The sequence below is a fragment of the Camelus dromedarius genome, chromosome 7 (genome assembly GCF_036321535.1).
Source record: "Camelus dromedarius isolate mCamDro1 chromosome 7, mCamDro1.pat, whole genome shotgun sequence".
Classification (NCBI taxonomy): Eukaryota; Metazoa; Chordata; class Mammalia; order Artiodactyla; family Camelidae; genus Camelus; species Camelus dromedarius.
This window is the reverse complement of record NC_087442.1, coordinates 34,956,420-34,973,201: the sequence shown is the minus strand read 5'-3', so window position 1 is coordinate 34,973,201 and position 16,782 is coordinate 34,956,420.

The window sequence follows — 16,782 nt, the reverse complement described above, 5'->3', positions numbered from 1 at the left end:
TTAAGTTGCCTGTTTATGCTTTTAATTTTCTTACGTTTTGCTCCATGTCCTTTGTTAGGTTCATGTATATTAACGGCATTATACTTTCCCGATGTATTGATCCATTTATTATTATGAAATGCTCCTCTTTGTCTTGAATAATATCTTTTGTCCTATAGACTATTCTGTCTGATATTAATATATCCCCTCCAGCCAGCACTTTTATGCATGGTTACTGATTGCATAATCCAACTTTTTCTATATTTTTACTTAACTGATCTGTGTTTATGAGTCTGTAGTGTATATTGGTAGGCCGACTATAATTAGATATTGTTCTTTAATTCAGTCTAAAAATACCTTTGGCTTAGAGTTTTAATCTATCCATGCATAATATTGTTGATTTCATTAATCTCTGTCATTTTGCTGTTTTTTTAATGTGTCAAGTCTTTTTGGTTTCTCTTGTTTTTTCTTTTCTACCAACTAAAAAATGCACAACCTAAAAGTTGAGAGTTATGTTGTATACAGCGGACTTTCTGAGGACTCAAGCCTGGGGGGCAGCCTCTCAGATCTTTCTTTAAGAGACTGTTCCACCCAGGCTCACTGTCGAGGTGGTGGTAGTGGCTGATGACTTGATGAGCACAGCATCCTTTACTGGTATGGCTGGCAATATTTTTCATTCACAGTACCTTGTTTTGTGATTATTAAATTTTTTATTGTACCACTTTAATTTCTCTGTTGTTTATTAGCACTTTTTAAAAAGTTATTTTCTTAGTGGTTGCTCTACAGAGTTAATCCTTTGTTAATTCTGAACATAGATAGTGACATTACTCCTGTATGATTTTATTTCCTTTCCTTCTTTTGTACTAATATTTTCATGTATATTTCATTTATGTATGTAATAAATCCAATGATACAATGTTATAGCCTTACCTTTTGCAGTAATATTTTAACTATTTCAGAGGAGGGAGAAAAATACATTTGCAGTCATTTATATTTATCCACATTTTAGCCATTTACAATGCTTTTTATTTTTTCCTGTAGATTTGAGTTACCATCTGATGTCATGTATTTTAAGACTGAAAGACTTCCTTTAATATATTTTAAGGCATATCTGCTAGCAATGAATTCATTTAATCTTTGTTTATCTGTGAATGTCTATTTTCCTTCATTTTTGATGGTAGTTTTATTGCATATACATTCTGGGTTGTCAGGTTTTTATTTTTTCTTTCAGCACTTTGCAAAAGGCATCTCATTGCCTTCTGGATTTCATTGTTTCTGATGAGAAGTTAGCCATTAATCATATTGTTGTTTCCTTGTAGGCAATTAGTCATTTTTCTCTTGCTGCTTTCAAGTTTTTTTTTTTTGTCTTTGTATTTTAGCAGTTTAACTATGAGTGTCCAGATACAGATCTATCGTTGTCCCATGTGACTTTTTTTTGAGCTTCTTGGCTCTGTAAATTGTTTATCATCAAATCTGGGAAGTTTTAGGCAATTATTCTTAAAATAGTTTTCTCTCTTTTACTTCTGAGACTCCTATTAACATATATGTTGGTATGTTTCATGTTACTCCATAGGTTTTTGAAGCTCTATTCCTCTTTTAAAAATATTTTTCTTTCAGATTGGATAAATTAAATAGATCCATCTTCAAGTCTGATGATTCTTTCTTCTGCTATCTAAAATATGATGTTGGGACAATCTATTTTCATTTTGGTTACACTATTTCTCAACTTCAGAATATCCATTTGGTTCCTTCTAAATAGTTTCTATTTCCTTATTAAGATTTCCTTAAGTGTTGATTCATTGACCACAAGTTTTTCTAACCTTTCAACATGCTTTCTTTTAATTCTTGACTATATTTACAATTTCTGCTTTGAAGGCTTTGATATATTCAACATCTGCACCTACTCAGGAACAGTGCATTGACTGCTTTATTTCTTAAATAGGTCATGTTTTCTGTTTCTTTGTATATTTCATAGCCTTTTGCTGAAAACAGGATATGTTAGGTACTAGATTGCACCTATTCTGGATTCTGCAGTAGTTGATGTCTCTGCTCAGTTGGTATTTCTTTTCTTATTTTTGATTTTTTTTCCCCAGCCTGACTCTCTGGGGTCGTTCCTGTATCCACACACCTCACTGCTTGGTCAGCCAACAATTAGTTAGACATTGTCTTCAAACACTGTGGGCCCATAAGACTTCTACCCTCTGCAGATAGATGTGTGTTCAGTTAGGTAGCAATATGTAAAATCCAGATAACTTTCAAGTCTCTTTTGACACTTGCTTTTTACCATGTCCTCTTGGATCTCACCCACATGTGCATGCAGTCCAGGAATGAATTAAGAGTTTGTCTCACTCTTTTAATGCTCTTTCATTTCTATGGTTCCCCTGGAAAATAAATGGTAGGTCCATCGATAGCCTCAAATGGGACTACAATCTCAAGATAGCAGAATTGAAGGCTTTTCTCACTTATTTCCTATTGAATGTGCTACTTTATTGACAACACCATTCAGTTTGTGCTTTGGTCATCTACCACAGGCCATGACAGCACTCCCCATGCACTGAAGCTCCTACCTTACGTGGTCAGCACTGCACTAACCACACTGGGAGTGGGTATGAGAACACATCCTTGGAAAAGCCCACTGTCTCCCATGCATCTTCTCCATAGTTTTGGCAGTTTTTTTTTTTAGATAAAGTCTTTTCCATTTATTGTTTAGTAGTGTCCAGAGCAACTTTTGCTACTTTTGCTCAATTTTATAGTTTTTTTTCTTTTTGAGGAGGTGGGAAGTACGTATCAACTTCTTCATTCTTTCATACTCACATTTTTAAAATGAATATTGAATGGGAACTTGCTATAACAATTTATTTATGACTTATAAGGTTACTGTAATTAATACAGTATGGCCCCGGAGTAGAAATAATTTACTGATCTATAACTTACAGTTCATAAGTTGATCTAAATAAAATATGGAAAAACTATGTGACAATATGTTGCTTAAAATGAATGGGAAAAGCATAGTTTATTTAATAAATGTTGGTGGTATAATTGGCTATTTATCTGAAAGAAACAAAATGAAATATTGTCTACCAAATATAAATTATATCATAAAATAATACATTTCAATAAATCAAAGATTAAAAGCACAGTAATTTTTAAATAATAATATTAGTAGAAAATTCTATAACTTGGGGGTAAGTAGATTTTTCTTAACCAAAACTGGAAACACAGAAGCTCCAAATGAAAACAAAATACTTGGGGGAAAATGAAAGCATCACACATAGAATGAGAAGTCAATTGATGCTCTGAGAAAAAAAAATTGTAAGAAATAAAAATGCAAAATTTGTCACTATTCAAAATGCACCCAAAGTCATACGTTTGATGAGAAAAAACTAGTAGAGAAAAAATAGTGGAAGAGATTGCAGTGGTGAAGGAGACACTGAGGCACTGTCATTGAGCCCTCTTTTCAAGAGGGAACTTTCCGCACTGGTCGCTCAGCTGACAGCCTGCAGCTGTGTAGCTGATGACACCCTCTAGAGCTCCCTCTGCTACCACACATCTCCTCACAGCCCCACGCAATGACTGAGCCAGGTGATCCTACAAGGACTCCCGATTTCCGCCCAGTAGAGGAACAATCTCTGTATCTTCCCTCCCACTGGGCTAGCGGAGGCTTTCTCAGAGCCGTCCTTACTACAGAATTCTCCTTCCTTTCATCGTTACTTTCACATGTCTTACAAAGGCGTCTTGGTTTTGAAGGCTCCCTACCTACTCCTACTTCCTCTCCCTTTTATCTTTCATACGAATTACCCCCAATAGAACTATTTTTGTTCCTACAAATCTGTCTCATGTTCCCTTTCTACTGTTCCTCAAGTAAGCTTCTAAGAACTTTGAATTTAAGAACTCAGAACTGTAACCAAAAAGAGGGTGCTTCAGAGACTTTTCCCGTAGGGTGAGTTATTATGACAACAAAGTGAATTTGCCGTTTAGAAACCTGGGGAGGTAGGTTGTATGTTGTACCCTGGTGCACAGTCAAAAAACTGATCGTGTGACTTAAGATTTGAGGACCACTCTACAGTTTTGAAGGTAGAAGAACTTCACAGTTACTCTTCCCTAAAAAATCAAATCAAATCATTCAATCCAATATAAAATGCATCATAATAATAAATGTGAAAGAAACACAAATCACAATGGGCTGAATATAAAAAATAGTTTTGTGAACAAGCCATGTGATTCCTACTGTAGAATGTTTAGTTCCTTCTGCCTGGATATTCTCTATTCTTCTCTTTGTTGAATTAAATTAGTAATTATTATTCCTGTGACTCAAAGCAGGTGAAATATTACTCCTAGAGGAGATCAAAGGCCACCATCAAGTGCGCTCATACACTTTTTCTTATTAGAAGATATTTGTAATTAAATAATCCAAGTTGTAATATCCTAACATTTTGCTCTCTTACCAATTATAAATTGGATAACAAAAGAAACTGTGTTGTTGGTTCACAGATGTAACGTCATCACCTAACCCAGGACCTTGCGCCAGTAGGTCATCTGTAGTTATCTGTTAAATGGTAGCATGCATGCAAACATAGAATTCAAAAACCATTAACCTTGGGGGAAGGGTATAGCTCAAGTGGTAGAGGGCATGCTCAGCACCCAAGAGGTCCCGGGTTCTATCCCCAGTACCTCCTTCAAGCGGAAATCAAAGAAGCAGCCTAATTACCCCCCCCCCCCCAGCAAAAACCATTAACCCCTTACATTTACCTGATTGCTATGGTTTACAAAGCACTTTCAGAACAAAACCTTGTTTAAACTACATAATTACTGTACAGAAGTAGAGTATACTTATTCCCATTTTATAGATGAGCAAATTGTGTCTCAAAAAATACACTGGCACAAACTGGTGTTAGAAAGGGAGGAAACTGGATTTGGTAATTAGTGATCATCCTCTTACTCCTTGCTACTCAAGGGGTGGTTCTCAGGCTTACAACATTTGTGTCACTCAGTTTTTAAAAATACAAAATCTCAGGAAGTTTCCCTCCCCCAAACCACTAAATCAGAATCTGCATTTTGACAAGATTTCCAGGAGATTTGTATGCATATTAAGCTTTGAGAAGTATGTTTTAAGGCATGTTGATCATTTAGATGAGTGGAGTGATGGTGGCCAATGGTGGGTACAGAGCTAAACTCTTCTATATAAATAAGAAAGAGAGAAGAGACAAGAAAGGGGAGATGAAAAATTAGGGAATATTAAGTCCTGTAGGGAAAGGAAAGAGAAGAGACTCTGTGACTTCAAAACAAAGACTTGAAAATTGAGAAAAGATGTTTAACTGGGCTTTCTTAATTGAAAATTTCAGTGTTAATAATGTAAATTTTCTTTACATCTCCATTATGAAAGCTTCAGTAAAATATGTGTAGCTTATACATCTGGGGAATCCCAACACAACAACAGCAAGGGGGTTTTTCATTTAGTTGGTGTTTGTTGGTTGGTTACTTTGTAGCCAAGTTGTTTTCTACCAATTACGTTGTTCACAGAGCAGCAGGTTCCTTGAAAAGAAGGTACAGAGGAAAAATGAAAAAGTATGAATAAAAATGCTTTAAGTAGTGCAGAAGATGCTAAGTAAAAACACAGTCTGATGATAATGTTCATGAATTATCACAAATACTAATGAATATGCTCATTTATGTTATGGAATTTTCTCCAGAAGAGTGCAAATAGAAATCAAGTCGTATGGACCCCCTCTAATTGAATATCTAATTATTACTTTTTCAATGTCGACTATTATGGAGTCAGACAAGAACATGAAAACATTATTTAAAAAAAAAAAACTTAAAAAAAAAAACTACAAACTTAAGGCAAAAAAACCCAGCAGTAAGATAAGAAATAGTTAATTCACATGTTCAGTAGATACGAACTATGTTCCTGATGAGTTTGTATATATTATTTGGTATGCAAAGAATTCAGTATTCAATTAGATTTAAAAGTCTTGTGAGTCCTAGACTATGGGGAGACAGAAATTTGTGTAATATAGCCTCTTACCTCAAAGATCTTAGATTCTGCAGACCACACACATACAATTGTGGATGTTGCTTTTTTAGAAAATTACTCTGCAATGCTGTTTGCTTGGTTCTTTTGTTCCAATAATTATAGAAGAATATTAGTAACTTAGAATGTTTGAAAATTATAAGATGAGAGGTGCTTTTAAGCAAGGCGGGAGCCTGGCGTGGATACAATACCATTAGAACCATGCCTCTCTTTTCCTCTCACGTTTGTCTCTGCTTTTTGAGTTTTCCTTTATTCCCTGGCAGACTCTCACTATGTGGTAGCAATTGGCTAGCATGTTTTTTAGAATCTAGAGCATCAGGAGCAGATCCTCTCCCAGCATCTATACCAGTTCCAAAATTGATGTTGACAGCTCTGCTTGAGTTATATGCCCACTCCTGGACCAAGTGCTGAATCCAAGGATACAGCATATTGCTGCTGGCTCTCCCCAGCCGGGTGGGTTGGAAACCTTTTAATTGACAGCTCCTACATATGGGGCCAGTCCAGTTATGAAAGCAAACTAGTGATGTCCTATTAAAAGAAAGGAGAGAGATGACAGGCAAGCAAAGATAACAAGTCCTTAGGGGACATGTTTGCATGTTGGTACAAGTTTTATAGTATCTCCACTTTTTATTCAGTATGATAAGGGGAGCCAAATCCTAATTCATCACGTAATAGCCGTGTCTGTAAATGAACATACACACTAGGTTTTTCTTGAAAAGTAAATTGTGCTTTATGAGGAGTATTTGGCACCAAGATTTCAAAGAATTAGTTTTGGGGAAACTCAAGTTCTATTCAGCAGATAATTCTGTTCTTGGTTGAGATTAATTTCGTGTTTTTCCTTATTGAAAACAATGGCAGAAAACCAATGAAACTGCAGACTACTCTTAAACCTTAATCATATCAAAACCATACCCAGTGCCTGGATGCCCTCCTTTATCCTTCACAACGAGAAGTTGTTAGGCTGCACTTTGCTGAATTTGAAGTCATCACATGACCGTTTAATCAGCTCTTCCCTTTCCTTTGCCAAGAAGCCATCTGGCAATGTGTCTTTTTCATTGAAAATGTGTCCCTGATCCAATTTTCATTTGTTACCCTGTCGAGAAACCATTCATTCCAATGGGGGACCAAATTTGAGCACTGTTCTTTCCTGCCAGCACTAAGGATGAATTTTCATTTTATTTTCAATGAGTAAATTTTCTTAAGGTTATGGAATGATTGGCAATTCTTTTTCTTTTTAAGACTTAATAATGTCCATTTTATTTATATATATATATATATATAAATAAAATGGATATATATATATGGAAATAAGACATGTTTCTATAAAATGTGAGGTTTTATATATATACACACGCACACACATATGTGCATATAACCTCACATTTTTTTTTAACTTGTTCTTCTATTATGGACACTTGAGTTGTATTCATATCTTGGCTTTGGTAAATAATACTGCAGTGAACATGGGAGTACATATATCTCTGATATCTTTGTTTCATTTCCTTTTGATATATTCCCAGTAGAGGGGTATGTAAGAATCATATGCCTTCTCTCAATCCCACAAAGCCAGTTCCAGTGCTGAGAACCTCCCATTTATTTCCCTTGTGCTCAGTACAAAATCACAATGAATGAATGACAGGGTGTATAAATTAGTAAAAGACAGCTTTCTCAGAAACTTCCAAAGAACAAAAAACTCTACAGTCATTTAGAGGAGGAAGAGGAAAAAATATGTTTATCTAAAATCTCAGAAAATATCTACTCATATGAACAGCTCATTGGATCTGTGTTTGTTAGTAAATAAGCACAGTGTCATAAATTGAGGCCATCAGTTGCCTAAAGAAAAATGTGAAAGAATTTGAGAAATGGCAATGTGCATTTGGCTTACTAGAGAGGATGAAAATTTAGTAAATAAGATGAACAAAACAATAAAATCTGGAATTAAAAATGTTTTGAGAAGTTTTCAGGGACTCAAAGATGCCAGTTAGACCAACAGAATACCACAAAGGAGAATGAGGAAACAAACCAAACATTGAAATTAAAGCAAATATGAGATTCCATATATAGAACATTAAACTAAACCTTTAGAAGAAACTATAGCTAAATCATTTCAAGGAACATTAAACTCAACCTTCAGAGGAAATCATAGCTAAGTCATTTTAAACCCTGAAAAAAAGGAATATTCACTGACACTAATAGGTTAAGAAAAACTCTGTTATGAGTTTCTATAAAAAAGACCTAACTGTTGTATATGAAAAATTGTGTAAGAATTATGGTTGACTTAAAGCTAAGATCAGCAGTTTAATTTGGGGGGGGGGCAAACCTCAGCTAGTTCTAAAGTAATGTATTTGGTTTCAGTATTTTGGTTTTAGGAGTCTCAATTTAAACAATAAAAGTGGAGTATATCCAGAAGAAGAGCTAGGCTGGTGGTAGGAGGTCTAGAAATCTTGTCATATGAAGAAGAGAAATATAACATCTAAGTACCTAAAAATTAAAACTATCTGCTAAGAAGGAGCAATATTATAAGAGGAAATAATCTTCCCATCACCAGAGTAACATCAGAGAAAGAGAAACTGTCTTTATGATGCTATGGAAGGAATTTCTGCATTAGGTCAATCTGTGACCCCTACTAGTCTCCCTCATCCTTGAGATACTATCATTTTTGGTAGCAAATATTAATGGATCTTCGTAAAATAATTTTTTGCTACCGAATATAAGAGTTAACAACCTTTCTCTTAGCCACCCACATTAAAAACTTGAAAGCCTTCATATTGCATTAATCCAGCCTCTTTCTGAATATTACTAGTTTCATCATTTTTAAAATATGCCCTTTTCTTTCCATCCACAATTTTTACTGCTTTAGTAAAAGTTCTCTTTCCCTCCTAGTGGTTCTCTTGCCTCCAGGGTGTCTGTTCTCCACACTACTCAACAATCGTTTTTGTAGATAATATAAAACAGAGATCAGCTCGTGTCTCTCATCTGCTTAAAAAATATTCAAAGAAAGAATGAGTTTTCTTCAGTTTTTGTTTTGTATTAAGATGATTATGTAACTGCAGCGCCCAGAAATAACTAAATCTTTTTTAAAATACATTTTTATTGAATAACTAAATCTTATTTTTTTGTCACAGTCACCTTCTTTCTTGTAACTTCTTTGAAGGAGCGTTACTCAACAGCAAAAATAACAAATGTCAAAAAGGTACTGCTTTACAGCTGGGCTTCTGCCTGAGACCCTAGTACTGGAGTTTCTAGATCCAAACTTGTGATTTGACCACGATGTCTTTAACATTCCCTTCAGTTTGACTAAATGTTAGATTTTTTTTTTTTTAATCTCTTACTATAGTCCCCTGACCTTTCTTTTCTTAAAGCATTTACTTTAGGAAACTTATAATTGCAAATTTTTCTCTGCCCCTTTGAAATGAAGATAAATCTCTTTAAAAGCCTCTTTCCAATTTAGAGACACCGGGAATTACAGAGAATTTCATTTTAAGGATCTGGGAGCCCTCCCCTGGGAATGTAACTATCAAGGAAATTAGCGCCCCTATCTCCCAGTCTCTGTGGGATGGTAGCTCCTTAACTTTGTGAGCCCTTGATCTAAGTTGTAAAATGATCTCCTGTTATAAAGATAGGAGAAAGTTTACTTTTTCTTTGGATAAGCCCAATTAGCAAACGCAGATGGCCTAAGATCGTAGATCTTAAAAACTCTCTAGCCGTTTTTTAAAGTGGAGTTGAGGTCAGTGTCTCTCGCTTATTGCAACGGTCTTGAATAAAATATTCCTTGCTTGTTTGCTTTGATGCTTGTTTTTGCCAATGGAGGGATGAAAACTCTTTTTCTTCTAAGATCAAATTTAAAAGTCTTAACATCAGCCATTTATTGAGCCCTAGTCATGGGCATGTTCAGTGAATGATAAGAGAGAGGCTAAATAAGGTGACCTATGTCACTATTAGCTAGCTCATCTGGGTCATTTTTCTAAAGGACAAGAGTCTCAGAGGCAATATGGCAGCTGGGCTGGACTGGGTGGGTGGGTGAGAGCCTCTTCAAGTGTCTACCAAAGTGCACACCAATAAATGGAGCTCAAACAGTGTCCTATAATGGGGCCTCATCTGATTACTATTACTTCTTGTCATTAAAGCAGAAGCCAAGGTAGGAGAGGTGATTTGGGAGGAAGACAGGTACATTCAAGTTTCCCATTTGACTATACAATAAAGTCCAACCTCAGACTGTCAGCTAACTTAAGAGATTCATTTCCCAAAAGTGCTGTGATGAATTGGACTATTGTTTGGCAGACATTTACTCATCACTCTTTCATTCTTGAGGTTTGTATACATTCCTTGCTGCATAAGCTTGGCCATGTGATTTGCTATGGGCCAATGATATATGAGTAGATTTGAGGCAAAGATTTTTAATATGCTTGCCTAGGTTGGCTTGTTCATTCTCCATGAAAAAAAATATGCCCCAAGGGGCCACTAGTAAAAGAAGAATGGGAGAAATATAGAACAGATTTCATTCCTATCCACAGTTTGGAGACAGGCCCAGATGCTCCAAAGCCTGAAGCAGTACCACTAAGCTAGCCAAGGCTCCATCAGCTGAACTTGTGTGTAAGACAAATGTTCTTATTTGTTAAGCCACTCACATTGAGTTGTTTCCTATGTAATGAAAACTAAGATATGTGCTAACATACTGCATTATAATTACTGTATCTGTCTCTCTCCTGAACGACACCATGGAAATTAGAGGGTAAAGACTTTGTCTATCACATTTTTATATCTAAGAGCCCAATACACAGTAAATGTTACTGTGAGTTTAATACACAGGTTTGATTGAACTGACCACTCTGGTGATGTTAATCAGATTAGATTACTCCTATCCAGTATATAATTTATTATTTTTTAAAACTTATGGAAGGTGTTATTTTTTGAAATCCACCTCAGATATTTTAGAGGTAAATAGAATATACATTTAAATTTTTAAGTAGCTGAATCATTTCAGATGCTTTCGAATTTGGTGACTATTTTAGCTATAAACACTTGCTGCTGTTGAAATGTAAGAAATACAATGAAAAATACATCATGTGGCTCTCCTTTTACTTGTCAAGCACTTATTCATCCAGCCATCCTGCAAAGTAACATCTTTTCACCTTCTACCTTTGTAACGCCATTAAAATAAGCAGAACTTGGAATATACTGTGAATAGTGACAAGGGAAACAAGAGCCTAAGGACAGAGTTGATATAAAATTAAAAACCTGAATGAATGTATGCATAGAGTAATAGTACAAGTTCTTTTTGACACTCAATCATAAAACCAACTTATTTGGTATTACCAAACATTGATAAAGTTTTATTTTTATGCCAAAATTAATTGCTAAATATTAGCTAGATGCGTCTAAACTAATAGATATCTTTCAAGTTTTACTGAGGATTAACAATTTCTCTGATTATACATCAACAAAAAAAATAATATATATATATATATAAAGACAATTTCTAGCATGCACAAAGCCCTAGTTAATTATTTAGCATCTTTTATGTCTGATCTTTTCATCAGTTCTCAATCTGTCATTTGAATTTTTGTCTAGTTCTGGTTTGTCCCTCACAAGGACATGAAGTGAGGAAGTCAGCGCTCATTAAAGCACAGCATATTTAGGAAGCTGTTGTAAAAGACTAAGTGAGAGAAAATAAGTGGTAGAAATTAAATAATAGCTGTGAAATCTGAAACAGAAGAGTAGGTATAACTCACATTAATATTGCAGGTTTACATATGATCAAGCGTGCTGAAGTAAAGGAAAAAGAAAAAACAAACCTGAAGCTTTAACCCTGGTGATAGGTATGATTTTATGTTGTTACTAGAAAATAGACATTCAGGAAAAAAATCTAATTTGAGGAGAAATATGATATTTTCATACATGTAGGTCAACAATGCAATATTCATTATTCATTTTTTATTATTTGTCTAGATCGGACTACTCAGTTTAGTTAAAGCCACTATTTTCTATCAAACTGGCACATGTATAGAAATGTTACAGCATATATTAGAGTTTAATTTCTTCCTCCCACCAAAACTCCTAGTTTGTTATATTAGACATAATAAGAATAAGGAAAAGGAAGAGGAAAAGGAAGAGGAAGAAGAGAATTATCCCCCTATTTTGATAGCCTATATGCCAACATAACTTTACACACATTATTAATATAATTACATTTTAAAAATTATCACACTTCTGTGTGGACTTGTTAATTCTTCTGTATCTTATAAATGCAAAAGCTGAGGTCAAATGATGTTAATGACCAACCTTTGCTATAACAAAACTGGAAGCTATTTGCTCTGAGACTTGTGCTCTGCGTTGTCTCACACGTGACTCTCTCTTGTTTGAAATCCGTCATAAGTGTAACAAAGGAAAGCTGTTCTAATTCTTTATGGTCAGAGACATAACTAAATAGTTATTTATTTCCTAAGGAATGTTTATGTATGTAAATTCAGCTATTTATCATAAGAATGGGAATATCTTAAGGAAATAATATTTTTTTCCAATGGAATTTTAGCCTAAATTCATTTGATTTCAAATCATTACCCATAGATTGTGTCATACCATCACATATTTTAACCCATGAGTGATAAAATCATGATCACACATCAAGCAACAATTTCTATATTCAGAAATTTCTAGGCAGATGTGTAATACAGGAACAAATGGAGAGACCAATGCCTGCCACAAATTGCTACCTCATACTAATTCTTGATATCCACTTGTATATATTTTTCTTTAGCTCTCAGATAGAAAGGACATCATGAATTCTGTGACCTAAGAGAGTTTTAGAAGCTGCTAGCATTTGAAGACAGCTGGAAATCTTTTCCAGTCTTTTTCAGTTAGAGATGTATCAAAAATATATGTTTCCTTCTTCTACACTGAGAATCTAACACATTTTCCTCTTCCTCTGGTTTGTGTCCTATCCACCCACTACCCATTGAAGAATCACTGCTTTAGGAGAGTGGCCAAGACGGCAAAGTAGGAAGACTCTGAGCTCACCTCCTCCCGTGGGCACATCAAAGTTACAAATATGTATAGAGTAGCTACTGATGAGAGTGACCTGAAGACTAGCAGAAAAGATTTACAACATAAGATATAAAGAAGGAACCACAACAAGACGGGTAGTGGGTACAGGGATGCAATATAGTCAAGACACATACTCCCAGGTGAGAGACCCACATAGTTGCAGAGGTTGCCCCCAAGAAGTAAGAGATTCAACCCCACATCAAGCTGCCCAGCCCGGGGGTTCTGCACCAGGAATACAAGCCCCCAGAACATTTGATTTTGAAAGTCAGCAGGGCTTACTTTCAAGAGAATCAGAGGGCTGTGGGAAAGACGGACTTCACTCTGAAAGTGTACACACAAAATCTCACTCCAAGAACTAGAGCAGAAGCATTCATTTGAAAGATGCTTGCATCAGACTCACTTGATCTTGCAGATAATTTCAGAGAGGCAGGAGGTAACTGGCACTCAGCCTGCAGACACAAATGCTGGCAATAGCTATTTGGGGGAGCTCATACCACCACGAGGACAGTAATGCTGGCAGGGGCCATTTTGGAGCCCCCCCACCTTATTAGTGCTGGGACCCAGCACTGCCCACCAGCCTATCCATACCATTCCTGGGATGCCCCAGGCCAAAGAGCTAGCTGGGTGAGAACACAGCCCTGTCCACCAGCAAGCCAGCTGCCATGGGAACCCCTGAGCCCTCAGCTGTCTGGGACACAGCCCTGCCCACCAATGGGCCAGCTCTAGGCTGGGGAACCAGCCTAATCCACCAGTGGACAGGCACCAGCCCTGGAACAACTGCAACCCCACCACCGGTCATGAACAGACCCAGTCCAACCAGAAGAGGGAACTACCCTGTGACACCTTGGGCTCCTTAGCCAGCTAACTTGAGATTTGGCCATACCCACCAGTAGCCAAATGATATATCCGGTAAGAGGTTAACATCCATAATATACAAATGAGTCATACAAGACAACATAAAAACAAACAAACAAACAACCTGATTACAAAATAGACATTTTTCCAAAGAAGACCTACAGAAGATCAACAAACACATGAAAAGATGCTCAAAATCACTAATCATCAGGGAAATGCAAATCAAAACCACAATGACATATCACCTCACACTTGTCAAAATGTCTGTTATCAAAAAGACAACATGTAAGTGTTGACAATGTGGAGAAAATGTGGAGAAAAGAGAACCTTCATGCACTGTTGGTGAGAATGTGAATTTTTGCAGCCACTATGGAAAACAGTATGGAGAGTCTTCAAAAATTAAAAGTAGAGCTACTGTATTCTCCAGCAATTCCACTCCTGGGTATTTATCTAAAGAAAAGTAAAATACTAATTAGAATAGATATATGCACCCCTATGTTCATTGCAGAATTTTTACATTAGCCAAGATGTAGAAGCACTCTAAGTGCCCAACAGTGGATAAAGAAGATGTGATACACACACACATATACACACTTTGGAATATTACTCAACCATTAAAAAGAATGAAATCTTGTCATTTGTGACAACATGGATGGACCCAGAGGGTATTATGCTAACGGAGGGGAGGTGGAGTGGGAAGAGAGAAATAAGTGAGGGAGATTAAGTGGTAAAAACTTTCACTTACAGAATAAGTGAGTCACAGATATTAAATGTACAGTGTGGGGAATATAGTCAACAATTATGTAATATCTTTGTATGGTGACAGTAGTACTAGTCTTATTATGGTGATCATTTTGGAGTATACAGAAATATTAAATCACTATGCTATGTACCAGGAACTCACATAGTGTTGTAGGTCAATTGTATTTCAAAAACAAACAAACCCATAGAAAAAGATACCAGATTTGTGTTCACCAGTGGCAAGAAGATTGGAGGGAGAGGGAATTGAATGAAGATGATAAAAAGGTACAAACTTTCAGTTATATGATAAATAATTACTAGAATATAATGTACAACATGATAAATATAACTGACACTGCCGTATGTTATATATGAAAGTTGTTAAGAGAGTAAATCCTAAGGGTTCTCATCACAAGGAGAAACATTGTTTTCTATTTCTTTAATTTTATGTCTATTTGAGATGACAGATGTTTACTAAACTTACTGAGGTAGTCATTTCACGATGTATGTATGTTAAATCATTATGCTGTACACCTTAAAAGCATCCAGTGTTGTGTGTTAATTATATCTCAGGAAGGCTGGAAGGGGAGAAAAAAATCAAACAAAAAACAAAGCAAACAGAATCACTGCTTTAATTAGCCATAAATAGTGATAGGATTATGTTAATGCCATAAGCACAGCATTAAAAACTTCTGATAACTGTGTAACCCCATTTACAAATGGATTAAATAATGTGCCCAATGTTACACAATTAACTATTGACAGAGATACGAAAGACCTTATTCTGGATAATCTAACCCCTAACCTAATATGATGTCTATATTGATGATACCTATGTCAAGGAGAATAGCAGATATAACTATTAATCTGTTAAAGAGTGATCAGCATTCCTTCTATTTCTTCCTTATATGCCAGTGTCTGGGCAGAGAGGGGGTTTTCTTTTTATTTTATTGATAGCTATTGGGATTCCAAAGACGTCAATGGGAGTATTCAGAAGTAAATTTAAAGCCCTCAGGGATGCAAGAACTTCTGGTGTCAATGGATCCTGAACTTCCTGTATCCTTCCTCCAGGGGATACTTAATGTCCTTAGAAGTAAAAGCAGAAACCTTTAGCTATGCAAATATAGCAAATGATTCCACAGGGTGCAGTTGTAGAAAAGTGCCAGTTTTCAGATAGATGTGGTAATCCAAGAAGAATAAGAAGGGTTTCCTTAAGATGTGTTCTGGAGCCAATGGAGATATACTTGAAATTCAAGTTGTAGGTGCGAGAGAACAAACCACTTGTTGGGCAATGAGGCAAACAGGCCTGATGTTACTCATTAGATTTAATGAAAAATGTGTTGATCAGAAAGGGAGTAGTGATATGAATCTTAAAAAAAAAAACCCTCTGTAGTGGCAAAGTCTAGTGGTAATACCCAAGAGAGTGTGCTTTAGTTGACATAGTTCTCATCTGCCAGTCCTGCAGGCAAGAGAGACCTCCTTGGAAAATGGGCATATCAGACTGATATAGACCAAGTCTTTAAAGGTTTGCTGCTTCCAGCTCTCATTGTAATTCAAGGACCATCCATCAACCTTCAGTTTATGATTTGGTTTCCTGTATACATCTACCTACAGAGAAAGAATGGCAAAGATAATGTGATGAAATGTGTCATTTAAAGTGAATACATCAGCTTTCTGGTGTTTACAAGAAATCCCATTGTCTTGATTAATAGGAATTGGTTTCTGAGAGACTGATACACTCAAATGTCTTGAAACATTTAGATTGAAGAGTCTTCAAAGTTGACCATTAGCTCCTGTATCACAAGAAATTCACTGATGTACTAAAAGGCCCCTTTGAGGTTTTTGGGGAGTCAATGTGTAGACCTCACTCCCTGCAGTGATACCCCAATATTGTGCAGTGACTGAGAGAAAAATAATTATACATGTTTTCATTTTCCATGTTTATTCATTTAACAAATATTTATTGTGTGCCTACTATGTGCCAAATATGTAATTTTGATATATATTTGAATTTGCTAAGAAACTTTATAATCTGGCCATGTTTTTCCTCCTTTCATTATTTCATAGCATGTGATGAAGCAATTGTTTTTATCTGATTCAGTGAAGTTGTCTATATATAAGGGTAGTTTCCT